General features: G+C 45.1%; 1 long non-coding RNA gene across 4 annotated transcripts; it reads right to left on the reverse strand.

The window, feature by feature from the left end:
• Positions 1 to 1407: 1407 nt before the first annotated feature.
• On the reverse strand, positions 1408 to 6893 carry LOC125554607 (uncharacterized). Of its 4 annotated transcripts, none has more exons than XR_015600316.1 (6): positions 6612 to 6893; positions 6431 to 6536; positions 6291 to 6355; positions 5812 to 5971; positions 4368 to 4477; positions 1408 to 1892 (listed from the first exon to the last, which is right to left on the reverse strand). It is a non-coding gene; the product is annotated as an uncharacterized LOC125554607 (long non-coding RNA). The 4 variants fall into 4 exon arrangements; XR_015600315.1 differs by having other exon boundaries at positions 1408 to 1980; XR_015600314.1 differs by lacking the exon at positions 4368 to 4477.
• Between the last annotated feature and the right edge of the window lie 7418 nt (positions 6894 to 14311).

Consider the following 14311-nt stretch of genomic DNA (forward strand, 5'->3'; position numbering starts at 1 on the left):
GTTATATTCCATTATGATTATCTCTTTTTGGAGTAAGATGTGTGGATGTGAAGAAGCCACCTTAACGTCCTTCATTTGTTTAGAGCAAAACGTCTTTCATTTGATGAAAGAGTAGTTGTGCATGGAATTGTCTGTCAGTTGGTTTTATTTTTCATTTTTTGCAAAAACATGATTTTTTTTTCTTTCTTTCTTTTTAGAAAGTAATTTTTTTAATTTATAATAATTTTTATAAATGAGGGTTTTCTAATATCATCATTTTTAACACATGCTTTTCAAAAATATTGAGTTTTTTTAAAATAGAACATTTTTAAATGCAACCATTTAAAAAACAATTTGATACATTTTTTGGAAATGTTGAATATAAAAATGGTGAACCTTTTTTCAGACCAAAAACAATTTGAAATAGTCTTTCTCTTAAAAACAACAATTTGAAATAGTCTTTATCTGTGTGTCTGCATTTAAAAATCAGTTTGTTGTTGTCTGGACTATGTAGAATAGAACTGAGAAAGTCATAGTCATGTCCTTGGATGGCGTGTCCTTCCACTTGTACTATCACCGGGTGGAAAAGGAGTGGTGTGTGTTCTCAATGGGATGTACAGATGGTGAAATTGTTGTATACTTTTTAAAAGTTTAATAAATAATCCATTTTTTACATTCAAAATATTTAAATGCAAACAGATTTGTAGGATGTTGAACAATCACCTTCTTCGTCTCTATCATGAACTTGGGCATGTTTCCGGCAGCGAACTATGTCGTATTCTTCCTCCACGGCCATCGAAATTTTTAAGAACCGAACAGGCAACCGAACCATTGCGGTTGTCACCGGTTGGACCGCCGGTTCATCAATTCATCCACGACAAAAAAACTGAAAATTAAAGTTATTAAAAATAACCTTACATCAAATGAGTACACATAATATTGGATGTAATATAAACGTGGCCAAGCATAATAACCAACAGAAGATTCAAACAAACATTATCAAAAATATGAAGGTGCCAGCCAACCTTTTGTATGTGAATGTGAGAAGAGGAGGGCCATTGAATATGTGCAGGTGCAACCGATGATGCTCATTTATTTTAATTGGTCCCTCGTCTCAGCCCATTCACAGCCAACAACAACATCATTCTTTAACTCTTTTCCTCGTAATTCCATTCCTTTAAGAGCCAATTTTACTCCCTTTCTTTCCTTCTCGCTCATAATAGTACAATCGAAATTTATGCTTCTTTCCTTTCTGCTTTATAAGAGCCAAATTTACTCCTTTTTATACCTTATCTTTCCTTATGAGTGGAACGTTTTATTTCCTTTCTGCTTATATAATAGCCGAATTTGCTCCTTTTAATTCCTTCTCTCTCCTTCCTAGGACCCACTTCTTGAGTTGCTTATTGATTTTAAATCATACACATATGGTATAGGAAACATGCCCATGCATTCCACCAGGAGAAGATTAACATACAAATTAAACATGATTTGGATGGAGATTAAGATTACACAACAAAATAATATCTAAATGGCTATTCCGCAAGAGGCAACCATGTTACCACCCCTCAGGCCACTATTGTCATTCGGTTGATACCCAACAGCCCATTACCATTGGCAAAATTGAGAGCTAGCCTTAATGAATGCAGCACATGCATTTTTCTTATTTTTATCAGGTAACAGATATGTAGAGGACCAGCTGGCATCTATAACTCTCTAATTCATTGAAACTTCTTCGCGGTCTGCTTCTTTAGTATCATCCCCCTTGTGTAAACATCAAGAAAACTTCTCCATGTTCTGCTTCCTTAGTAGCGTCTCCCTTGTGTAAACATCAGGAGAGCAGATACTTGGAAGGCTTGACAGTGGTCATCATGAATGTAGTAGCAGCAAGAAGTGCCAATAAGACTTTTGATTGACTGCATAGGGAGAAAATGGAAATTAGATCACTTTGTAGTTTGTATAATCAAAAGAGTTTAGGGTCAAATCCCTGTTGCACGAATTTTCCTGTAAAAAGGATGAAAACACACATTTAGTTCAGAGTGAAACTAAGGTTAAGTAAGAAAATGTTCTTTCCTACAGATTAAGCTAGTCTTATAGCATCTTGAAGCAGAATAAGTGAGAATTTCTACAACTTTTTGGAAAGGTAGACCGCCATATCAAAGATATGATGCTTAATAAATTCTGACGACCATAACTAACTTTAGAAACAATAGAAAAAGTGATTCACATCATATTTCCCTTGTGATCTAGATTCTAGGTTTGTCTCAGGTGCAAGATGAAAAATTTAATTGCTTTCGAGAACATAACTACATAAAAATAGCAAATGAAGAAACCAGATGCTGCCTGCACAACCCAGGTTTGCAGCATACAAACAGTTACACGCAAAGCATATGACTACCACATGAAAATCTTCCTCATAAGAAACAAATTGATGCTAGATGTATAAAAGAAATAATCCCCCCCCCCCCCTATAAGATTGCTCAATCAGGAATAAAATACAGTTAATACAGTGTCCCCCCCACTACTAGGGAAAAGCCTAGCAGCAGCGCGGGTTTTGGGCCTATTAGCGCTACTAATAAGGCGCTACAGCTAACGTATAGCAGTAGCGCGGGCGCACCCGCGCTACTACTACGTCCGTTAGTAGTAGCGTGGGTAAAAACCCGCGCTACTACTAACCCGCGGAAAATTTTTTTTCAAATTTTTTGCCCGAATTTTCAAATTTCTGGATTATTTTAACCTCTAATCTCTAATCACCCTCATCGCTGCTCAATTTAATCTCTAATCACCCCTCATCATTCCAAATCATCTAACTTCCCAGACGGTCACCCATCCTCTTACTACTCCAGCCTGAGCATGCTTAACTTCCGGGTTCTATTCTCCCTCAATTCCAAGTCTGCACTTGTTGTTTTCCTGACAATAGTAAGATGTCAATCCTATTAACCCTCGGGAGTTTAGCTTGAGCATGAAGTCACACATTTCGCTGTTTGAGTTTAAAACTATTGTTCTAAACCACAATAATTATTTAATAACACTAATATTTCTTGAATAAGGAGTTTGACCACATTTTGACCAAAGTTTGACCACAGTTTGACCAGATTTGACCAAAATTCCAAAAAACTGAAATAATTATTTAGTAACACTAATATTCTTGAATAATTATTTAGTAACACTAATACGTCTTGAATAAGTAGTTTGACCACAGTTTGACCAGATTTGACCAAAATTAAAAAAAAACTGAAATTTGAGCATAACTTTTTTTCCTTTTAGAATTTGAGGATTCTAAAAATTTGCAAACAGGCCGTAGGCGGTCTCCATCGTATGCGGATTTTCGTGCTGAACATTTTGATATATTATACGTTTTTTTCTAACATCGTATGCAAAAGTTATAGCCGTTTTACATTTTCCCTACACTTTTTGCAAAACATGTCCAAATTTAAGTTTTTAAATTTTCCTAACTAGTAGATGTAAGAACATAACTACATCTCGAAGGATTTTTAATTTTTGAAACATTTTGATATATTATACGTTTTTTTCTAACATCGTATGCAAAAGTTATAGCCGTTTTACATTTTCCCTACACTTTTTGCAAAACATGTCCAAATTTAAGTTTTTAAATTTTCCTAACTAGTAGATGTAGTAACATAACTACATCTCGAAGGATTTTAATTTTTGAAGTTTTTATCATTTTCTTTTGCTTTTTACAAAACCGAAAAGGCGATCCACAAGGGGGGGGGGGGGGGGGGGGTAGAGTTTCAAAATGGGACCTTTAGTAGTAGCGAGGGATTTTACCCCTCGCTACTACTATGGCATGTCCCGGAGGGGCACGGTTGAGACCTCTTAGTAGTAGCGAGGGGTAAAAACCTAGTAGTAGCGCGGGTTTATAACCCTCGCTACTACTATGGCATGGCCCAGGGGCACGGTGGAGACCGCTTAGTAGTAGCGAGGGGTAAAAATCAGCGCTACTGCTATCAACTTAGTAGTAGCGAGGGTTAAAAACCCGCGCTACTACTATGGCATGTCCCGGGGGGCACGGTAGAGACCGCTTAGTAGTAGCGAGGGTTAAAAACCAGCGCTACTGCTATCAACTTAGTAGTAGCGAGGTTTAAAAACCCGCGCTCTGCTACTTAGCAGCAGCGCCTGATTTTAAAGCGCGCTGCTGGTAAGATTCTGTGTATAGGCTTTTCCCTAGTAGTGCCCCTATAAGTTATAACTGTCATATATGTATACATTCGATGATTCCCATCTAAGAAGTATGCAATGTGACGAAAAAGAGTAAGATCATCAAGCAATAACTGTCAATTTGTCATCTTACCAATTCAATCATAGTCACCATCACTACAATTAACAACAAAGCACATCTAATCATCCTTAGAGAAGTCGCATAGACCAACCTTTTCAACTGATTCTTATCGCAGGAGGGTCCAAATTCCTGGAGCTAAAACATCGCGGCGTTAAATGGCAGTAACACTGTTCTTGGGCTCAAGATGCTACTATGGTTACCCTAGAGGACAAGTAAATAGGATTAAAAAATGTCTAATCATTAATTCATTGGCAGTCAGCTAGTATTTCTGGACTTAAACCCTCCACACTCTCGATGTGAATCACAAATGACTTATCTAGCGAGCTTCTATCTACTGGGCAATTCAGAAATAATAAACTGAAACAAAAGCAATCGGAAACTACATTGTCCGCCAACACTAATCAGATCAACACAACCCGGCCATCAGCATTTGTGTGAATGGACAAAAGTTATGGTAACCCTGTCTGACTTATCTTCAGTTCTTCACATAAGGTTATCTTTACTTAACACAAAGCTCATAGATAAATCAACTAAATCAGAATTTCTCAATGGACGGAAGTTATAAAATAATGTCTGAAATGAATGCACAAAAGGAGCATCTCCAGAACAAATAGGTGCGTAAAGTACATCAAAAGAAAAACGCTTGGTGTGCATCTACAAGTCAAATAAGAAGGCCTATCAGCTCCTACATATATGAATACAAACAGGTTACATTGGGATTAACTATCAGCAAGTAAAACCAACATCCGAGGGAAAAGTTGAACAAAAGCTCTTTCTACCCTTTAACAAGATCATTCTGTAAATCAGAATTCATTCATTATCTTTCTACCCTGGCTCCAGCAGTTAGTGTTACTCTTGGATGACTGTAGAAGCTAGCCGACTGAAAAACCACACCAGTACAACGTTGTGTGCTCGGTCCACTTTTTGCTTCAGTAATTTACACATTATCGATTTTGTTCAGTTAGCCACTAAATGTCCAGCGGTTATCCAATAAAATGTGTTCACTTTGGGAGTCAGTAGCAGTTAGTGTGTATAAGCTTTGGGAGTTAGCTTGCATCATGTAGAGTTCGCTCTTGTAAAAAAATAAAATGGAAAAATAGATCAAAACATAAAACTACGACTGTGAACATCACTTCCTTCGGTGGAAATCGCTCCAGTAAAATTTGCAACTACATAAATTGTTCATTTTGGGCAACATATTATTTTAGAATTACAAGAATTGCGTATATACTTTGCCATATTGTGCACCCTTGTATGAATTGTTCCACAAAACAAAGTATAAATTGTCATAGGAAACATCTGATGCTAAGCCATCTTGGTGCATAACACACACAAAAATATGATTTTATCTGTTGGATGTGACATAACATAGATGGGTCAAATTTCAGGGGCTTCTATCTACTAAATTCAAAGTATAAATTCAGAAACAATAAACTGAAACAAGAGCCATCAGAAGTAGCACCAATTCAGAAACAATAAACTGAAATAGGGGCTTCTATTTCTATCAACTGATTAGCTTTCAAGGGGATACATACCTCTGGTGTAGCCACCGCAGGCGACATTGAACGGCTCAATGGATGTGCTTCTTCTGCCGGCAAACTTGGCGGTGGTAACATTGGAAGTTTCTTCGAAACTCACAATGATTCATCACACAAAAAAAGTAGCATAGCAGCCATGTAGATATCATATATATCTCTGTTAAGAAGAAATAAGGAATATTATAAAGCTTAAGAGGAAACTCGCCTCTGCCACTTTTGGGTTTACACAAGTGTAATCCACTCACTCACTAAGAACTTACATGGCATTTCTAGTGTAACTATTTTATGAGCTTACAAATAAAAGCACAAAAATGAAAATAGCACATCATATATACACTGTTTGTGTTTGGAAGGATATCAATTAAATAAAAATAGATCTGTTAATGGACTTGTTTGTGTAGTAGCAGAATTTTGTTCAAAATAAAACTGGACTTGTGCTAATGGGAGAGACAGAGAGTAGATGGGGGTTGCTTGACCTATCTTGGTGTAGCAGAGGCGTCATCCGAGGAGGTGCTTCTGGCTAGGGTTTCTCCCTGTTGACCTGCATGGGAAGGGAAGGAAACGAGATGAGGAAGGGACGGGAAGGGGAGGGGAGGGGATGTGGACAAGATAGAACCTTGAGGAGCTGCAGGTCCATGGCGTCCTCCACATCTCCGTGAAGAAGCCCTTGATGGCGGCGACCATGGTGGATGGGGAATTCCCATGGTGCGCTCCATCTGCATCTGCAGCAGAGGACATGAAGAGAATGTGAGGTGTAGGGGTGGTGGATCCCAGCCAAGAAGGAAGGAGGGACGAACCTGGGCCGCCGGAGACGCGCCGGCGAAGCCCTGCCTGAAACCCTAGCCATGGGGGTGGCGTTTCGAGCGGGCGGTAGAGGCCGGGAACGGAGAATCTGGCTGGAGGGTAGGGAGGAGCGGACCGTGGGGAGTTGGGGGGCGTGCTGCGCGGCGTCGGAGCTCGCCGGAAGCTTCTGGCGTGGGTGGTGGTGGCGGCGGCGAGGACTTGAGCGAGAGGGAGAGGAGGCGAGCCCGTGCTCCTCCTTTGGTCGTGTTTTTTTTCTTTACCCAAATTTGCTTGGACCGTGGGTTGAATAATCCAAATGACAGGGTGTTTTGTGCAAAAACGAATCGTTTTCCCCGATCCACTTAAACAGGGACTGCGGGTTGAATTCTCGAAAATAGAGTGGCTTTTTTGTAAGATCGCTGACAACGTACTACCAGAAGCGATCGGTGGTTTATTATTAGGGAGAGATAGCCTATGCGGTATTCATGGCATCCCGGAAGCTGCGACACTACTTTCAAGAGTGTTCGGTTACAGTAGCCTCGGAAGTGCCACTTAATGATATTATAAACAACCGCGACGCCACGGGCCGGATTGCCAAATGGGCCATTGAGCTCCTCCCGTTCGACATAACATACAAACCCCGGCGAGCCATTAAATCTCAAGTATTGGCCGACTTTGTTGCCGAATGGACGGAAGCCGAACTCCCTAAAGAGTACGACGCGTACTCCAATTGGATCATGCACTTCGACGGCTCCAAAATGCTGGCTGGTCTGGGGGCTGGCATCGTCCTGACGTCCCCGACCGGAGATACAGTTCAATACGTACTACAGATACTGTATACAGACTCCAACAACGCAGCCGAATACGAAGCCCTGTTACATGGTCTCCGGATGGCAGTTTCCATGGGCATTCAACGCTTGGAGGTGCGTGGGGATTCGAACCTCGCAATATCCCAAATAAATGGAGACTTCGATGCCAAGGATCCAAAGATGGTGGCCTATCGCAACGCCGTCCTAAATATGTCAGCTCGATTCGAGGGGCTCGAATTTCACCTTGTGGCTCGGGAAAACAATCAGGCAGCGGATATCCTCGCCCGCATCGGCGCAAAACGCGATGCAATCCCCCCCCCAACATCTCTTTGGAAAGGTTGTTTAAGCCATCCGTGGTATGGGAAGGGGACACCGGTAACAATAGTCCAGACCCGACCAAAATGCTCGATACCGAACACTCTGACATAATCGGAGGCTCTGCCACCGAAATAACACCTTCAGCCCACGTAATAATGGCCATCATCGCCCCGTGGACAGAACCATTCCTGGCCTACCTAACTAGGCAGGAACTTCCCGAGGACAAAATGAGGCACGCTGCATAGTGCGGCGATCTAAAGCCTACAGGGTCCATGAGGGAGAGCTGTATAAAAAAGCACTACTGGAGTCCTTCAAAGGTGCATCTCCGAAGAGGAAGGGCGGAAACTTTTGGCAGAAATTCACGCGGACTCGGCGGCCACCATGCCGCAGCCCGAGCCCTTGTAAGCAAGGCCTTCCGTACGGGTTTTTTTGGCCGACGGCCTGGGTAGATGCACAGGACTTGGTCCAACGCTGCGTTGGTTGCCAGCTTTTTGCAAACCAAAGCCATATGCCACCCACCGCCCTCCAAACAATCCCCATTACCTGGCCCTTCGCGGTCTGGGGGCTTCACATGGTTGGACCCCTTAAAGGGGGAACCCACAAGAAAAAATACTTACTAGTCATGATGGATAAATTCACCAAATGGATAGAAGCGAAACCTGTTAAAACGGCTGAATCCGGACCGGTGATAGACTTCATATCCGGGGTTGTACACCGTTATGGCGTCCTCCACAACATCATCACTGACAACGGCACGAACTTTACGGCCGACGAGGTAAAACTCTGGTGCAGCAACATGGGCATTAAGCTCGATTATGCTTTTGTCTATCACCCACAAACCAACGGCCAAGTCGTGTGAGCAAATGGTCTTATCATGAGCGGCATCAAACCCAGATTAGTGTGGTCCCTAAAGGAGTCTAACACGCACTGGGTAGAGGAGCTCGACTCCGTACTCTGGGGGCTGCGGACCACGCCGAATCGTACTATCGGACACACACCCTTCTTTATGGTGTACGGCGCAGAGGCGGTTCTGCCCTGTGACATAATTCATGACTCACCTCGAGTGCGCATGTACGAAGAAAGAGAAGCCGAGCTCGATCGGCAGGATAGTCTGGACACCCTGGAGGAGGAGCGCGATGTGGCAAAAGCCCGTTCCGCATTCTATCAGCAACAGGCTCGAAGATACCAAAGCAAAGAAGTACGGGCCAAAACTTATAACATTGGCGAGCTAGTTCTACGCCTGTCGAAGAAGAAAAAGACCAAGCTCGAGCCCAAATAGGAAGGTCCCTTCATTATTGACCAAGTTCTGACCGGTGGAGCGTACAGTCTGTGGGATGCATCGAATAATCGACTTGAGTCGAACCCATGGAACGCAGCCAGGCTCCGAAGATTCTACGCCTAGTGCCGGACTCTATATTCGTCTCCTTCCTCTGTCCATTTTTCGCATTTACATTATCTGTATTTTTTCTCTTTCTTTCTTTTATTCTTTCTCAAGGCCTTCAAGGGCCAACTTGTGCCTTGTGTGCACACTATTGACGCGCTAACCGCGCTCATTATACCTGGTGGCTTCTTACACAAAAGCTTAATTATTTATCTGGGCTTCATGCCCCGCACATGTGTTATTCTTCCGCATGTATCTTTTCTTCGCCATTATATGCATCGATATGACTTAAGTTTTGGCCAAGCTGGGTTGCCTGGCTCTTGTATTTATGCCCTACGTTCCCGTTAATTCGGCTAGGGCATAAGGGGAGCACCTCTGCGATTGTTACTGCCGGGTCAGCCGGATGTGTACCTCAGACTGGGTGAAGCCGAAAGCTAGCATTCTTAAGGGAATATTCGGTCGGTGAACAAAAGATGATTTTTATTTATTTTCCATATGTGCCCCAGATGTTTTTGCCTGCGTTTCCTCTCATAGTCCGGACATGCACTTTAGGGCATGCGTACCCTGGGAAAGGAACCCTTAACGGAACTATTCTCCCTGGAATATGTTTCTTACTACCCATGTAATATAACATAACTAGTTGGGTACTTGTCTGTTCAAGCACTAATGACCCCTACGCCTGGTTTCCACGCATACCCTGGTTCTTATATAACTGAGCGGGTATTCGGATACACTCCGGACTATCGGGTCCCGAGGTTGAAGCGAAAAGGTCCGCCATGACAAATGATTTACAATCTGGCTTGAAGGCATTATACATGTCACTTTAATTTCGTAGTCATGTAGACTGACTAAATTCCTCTTTTATACCATGCAACAGGCTGTCTAGCCTACAATCCTGTTGGGAATACTTTGCGGCTAATTCTACTTGACCATACACTAAGCTAACGGGGATCTCTTTCCCATCGGGCCCCACAGGTCCGACCTCGGCCATGTGGTTTGGGTCAGCCTTGGTATACCGCATCTTCACCATGGCCCAGGCTTCCCTGGCACCTTGACGGCAGGCCGATATCTTCCATAATCGGAAGCGTCGCCGTGCTCCCTTGAGTTTCTCCGCAAGCTCTCCAATGCCTTCTGGCAGGGAGACGAATGGCCACAAGGCCTGGGCAATACCTTGCATCACCTGCCTAACTTGTTCGTGCAGTCGTGAGAGCTTGGGTAGAAGATCACCCGCAGACCCGGGCATCTCCTCCGTGGGACGACCCGTCAGCATAACTGCAGACTAATTCTGTTAGCCAGCTTCTCCGCCGCCCCCCTTTTAAGGGTTCATCCAAGCACTTACTGAAAATGCCGCATCAAAGCCGCTTATTCTCCTTCTCGGAGTCCGCAAGCTGGGCTCGAACATCCTTCAGTTCCATGCTCAGCTTGGTATTGGCGTCTTGGAGATTGTTTTTCTCCCGCCTGACCTCAGTCAGCACGCGTTCACCAGCCTTTAGCTGTCGTACGACATGCTGGTCCTCCGGATTCTCTCTTGATTCATCTGCAATATCTATTGTTAGATCTGCAGCCACAACCGCACGCTATATGGTACCTATCATTCTTTGAAAGAAATATTACCAGCTGGGGACTTTTTAGGTTCCTTCAATGCGGCAACGGCGGCCCGAAGTTGGGTCTTGCCTTCCTCCAGCTCCTGTGACAGTCGAGTATTCTTCTCTGTAAGAACCTGAACAATAGATGATCCTTAAATCAGTTCTGCTAACTGTTTCAAGTCTTAGGGGCTACTGATACATATAATCGACAGATTTGCTTACCCATACATCCCTTACATACTGGTCCGTGGCTCTGGCTAGACCATTTTGAGCAGCACGAAGGTACGCGTCTCCAGAATTGAAGGCATCAAATGCCTCTGGTGAGAAGCAAGCGTCACGGAGTACGGCACGGCGACGCCTATGATTCATGGCGCTCTCCACTTCTGAATTTGTAGCGGATAGTCTATCTGCATCCTCTGTAGGGGGAGTATCCGGCGTCCACCCCATGTCGGCTTCCGCCTCTATGTCCGGTCCTGGAGCCCGACTGGTGGAAGGATGATCGGCAGCCTCACCGGATATATTCCGGCGAGCGTTTTTTCTGTTAAAGAAACATGGACGTCATTACATTTTGAGAAAGACGACAACCACGGAGCGGGGTTTTTGTCATACCTCTGCGCCGGCATCTCCGTCCTGACCGCCTTCCTTTTTGGCATGCCCGGCCTCGGTGCCTCTTGTTGGCGAGTTGCTGCGGGTTCGGCACGGCATCCCGAATGCCTGCCCTATAAAACACCATATGTATATGGTAGGTGAAGAGTCTAAAAGGGGATCCTAGTTTTTGGAGTTGGGATTTTTGGTTTTTCTTACGTGCGACGCAGGAAGCATTCCGGGATAGTCGGCCGTAATGGCCACCATGGCGTCATCACAGCTTAATTGATAGAACTGCCGGTCTATCAGCTCCATGAATATGTCTGGATCTTCTTCGAGTCCGGGACCGAGGGCCCGGTCAGGGTCCTCTGGTTGTGGAGATGGGCTGTTGACCTCCCTTATGGCTTTTCGCAGTTCCTGCCGCAAAATGGCAAGGTGAGTACCCACGACAAAGAATGCGGGAAGAATGGGAGTAAGGAGATATAACTCACCCAGCTTGGAGGGTTGTACATGGAGAATCCATCCCCTGGCTTGATGTTGATGAACTCCTCTTCCTCTCCCTTGAACAAGTCGGACAGAATTTTTTCTAAAGTAGCAGCGTTGTCCGGACCCTTACGCCCACAACGGGTGGCATCATCTTCCCCATTAAAACACCACAGGGGGTGCCCTCGATATTGAAGTGGCTGCACTCCCCGCATTATGCATATTGACATAACCTCGATTACTGTCAATCCTGATTGAGCCAGCGCTTTAATCCGGTTCATCAGGTAAAGGACTTCTCCGTTGTCTTCCTCCTGGGGGCTCCGTGGGCGCCAACTTCGGCGTTTCTTCAGAGAAGCATTGTTGAACTCAGGAAGACCCCGCCGAACAGGGTCCGGAAGGGGGACGTCCTCCATATAAAACCATTCCGAAGGCCAGTCTCCGTACATCTTCTTCGGAGTACCGGACAGGTATCCGGTTTCGGCGATGCGCCATATTTCGGCTCCGCCCACTTGATAAAGTGACCCCTTCTATGTGCGGGGGACGAGGCAAAACAACCTTTTCCACAGCTCCAAATGAGCCTCGCAGCCCAGGAATAACTCGCAGAGGGCAACATAGCCGACGATGTGTAATATGGAAGCAGGGGTGAAATTATGCAGTTGGAGGCCGTAAAACTCCAGGAGCCCGCGGAGGAACGGATGAATTGGGAATCTGAGTCCCCTTAATAAGTAAGGAACAAGGCATACCCGCTCCCCCGTAGAGGGGCTGGGGAAGCTCTCTGCTTGCTCCCCGCCATTGTAGGTGGCGAGCCCGGCTCGGACGGGAACCATATACGCTGGAGGGAGAAATCCCTTGGTCTGCAGTTCCACTAATCCACTCTGTGGGACAGAACACCTCTCCCAATCACCGGGCTTAGGGCTACGGGGGCAGGAGGAGGAGCTGCGGAGGTCGGCCGTGCTGGAGTGGATTTTTCCGAAGGGCGCTCCAATGGATTCTCGCTGGGGGAGGATGGTATGGATTGGATCTAAGAATCCCCATCCCTTTAATAGACAATTTATTTATCTGGCTAGGGGGGCGAATGTAAAAACGCCCTGGCTCCTCGTATTCATTCGACGCGTGGAAGATAGCCCTTATTGGGCGCAGAAGCCAAGAAGTCCAACATTTATGGTGCCGGACACTACTTTACAAACATTCAAAATTTGGAGAAGAACCTGCCTTGCAATGCCGAAGAAAATCTGCGCGCCGGACTCATCGTCATTGAAGCTTGGTTCGGGGGCTACTGAGGGAGTCCTAGATTAGGGGGTATCCGGACGACCGGATTATATCCTTTGGCTGGACTGTTGGACTATGAAGATACAAGATTGAAGACTTCATCCCGTGTCCGGATGGGAATCTCCTTGGCATGGAAGGCAAGCTTGGCAATACGGATATGTAGATCTCCTTCCTTGTAACCGACTCTGTGTAACCCGAGATCCGCCGGTTTTGACACCGACAGCAGGTGATGCCATGATTGCTTGATTGCTTGTCGATGGTTGTCGTGCGTGCGAGCTAGATCGTGTCCCAGCCAGAGTCCCTGCGGAGTGGAGTTCGTCACCTTCATCGTTGTTCCGCTGTTAGAAGTATTCCGCTGCTACGAGTTGTTCCGCTGCTAGCATAGAGCAAGTGTAGCATCGCAGGCGTAGTGTCGCCGTGCTGATGTGCCTCTTTGTAACATCAGACCTGTTGGGGATATTACTACTGGAGGCAAACCGGCGTTATGTAGCCGGGTTGACTCTTTGAAGATTAGAAGCCCATGAAGATGTAAAGATGATGGCGCTTTACGGAGGGCCCAAAGGCGGGTTACTGTTTATAAATGTAAACCGGCCTAGTCATGTAACTTGTATAGTAAGATAGAAAGAGAGAGGCCGAACCGGATACGTTTATAAACCGGCTTCGGGACTCTGTAGCCCGGCGGGCGTCCACCTATGTATATAAAGGGACGACCCGACCGCGGTTTAGGGACAGACAACAACAACTCGAGAGCCAGACAAAGCGGATTCGCTCCCTGGCCTTCGAAACCCTAGCAATACCAATCACAACTAGACGTAGGCTTTTACCTTCATCGAAGGGGCCGAACTAGTATAAACCCCCGTGTCCCCTTGTCCGATTTAACCCCTTTAAGCTAACCCGTTGCGATGGCTCCACGACTAAGTCCTTTCACGAGGACATCTGCCGTGACAAACCCACGACAAGACCCTTGTATTATTATTCTTGTAATAAGAGCTGATTTGTTCTATGTCAAGAAGTGTTGTATTCCAGAGACTTCTCCTCGATCTCTAGGCTGGAATACGGGGCATTCCGGATTCTCTGAGACGGGGTGCCACAGGCTTGGTATCAGAGCAAGTCTGGCTATAGGACGCCCTAGTCAGCGCGAGCGGTAGAAACCGATAGAAATCGGTAGTATAGAGTTTGGCTTGTTTATTGCCTTTGGTTGCTGCATTTGTTTGTTGCACATCAAGCATATAGCCTTATTATTTGTTGCTAACGATTTATCTGGTGAGTGTAGATGGCATCGG

Source organism: Triticum urartu, chromosome 4A, assembly GCF_056163025.1.
Source record: "Triticum urartu cultivar PI428250 chromosome 4A, HENAU_Tu73, whole genome shotgun sequence".
NCBI lineage: Eukaryota > Viridiplantae > Streptophyta > Magnoliopsida > Poales > Poaceae > Triticum > Triticum urartu.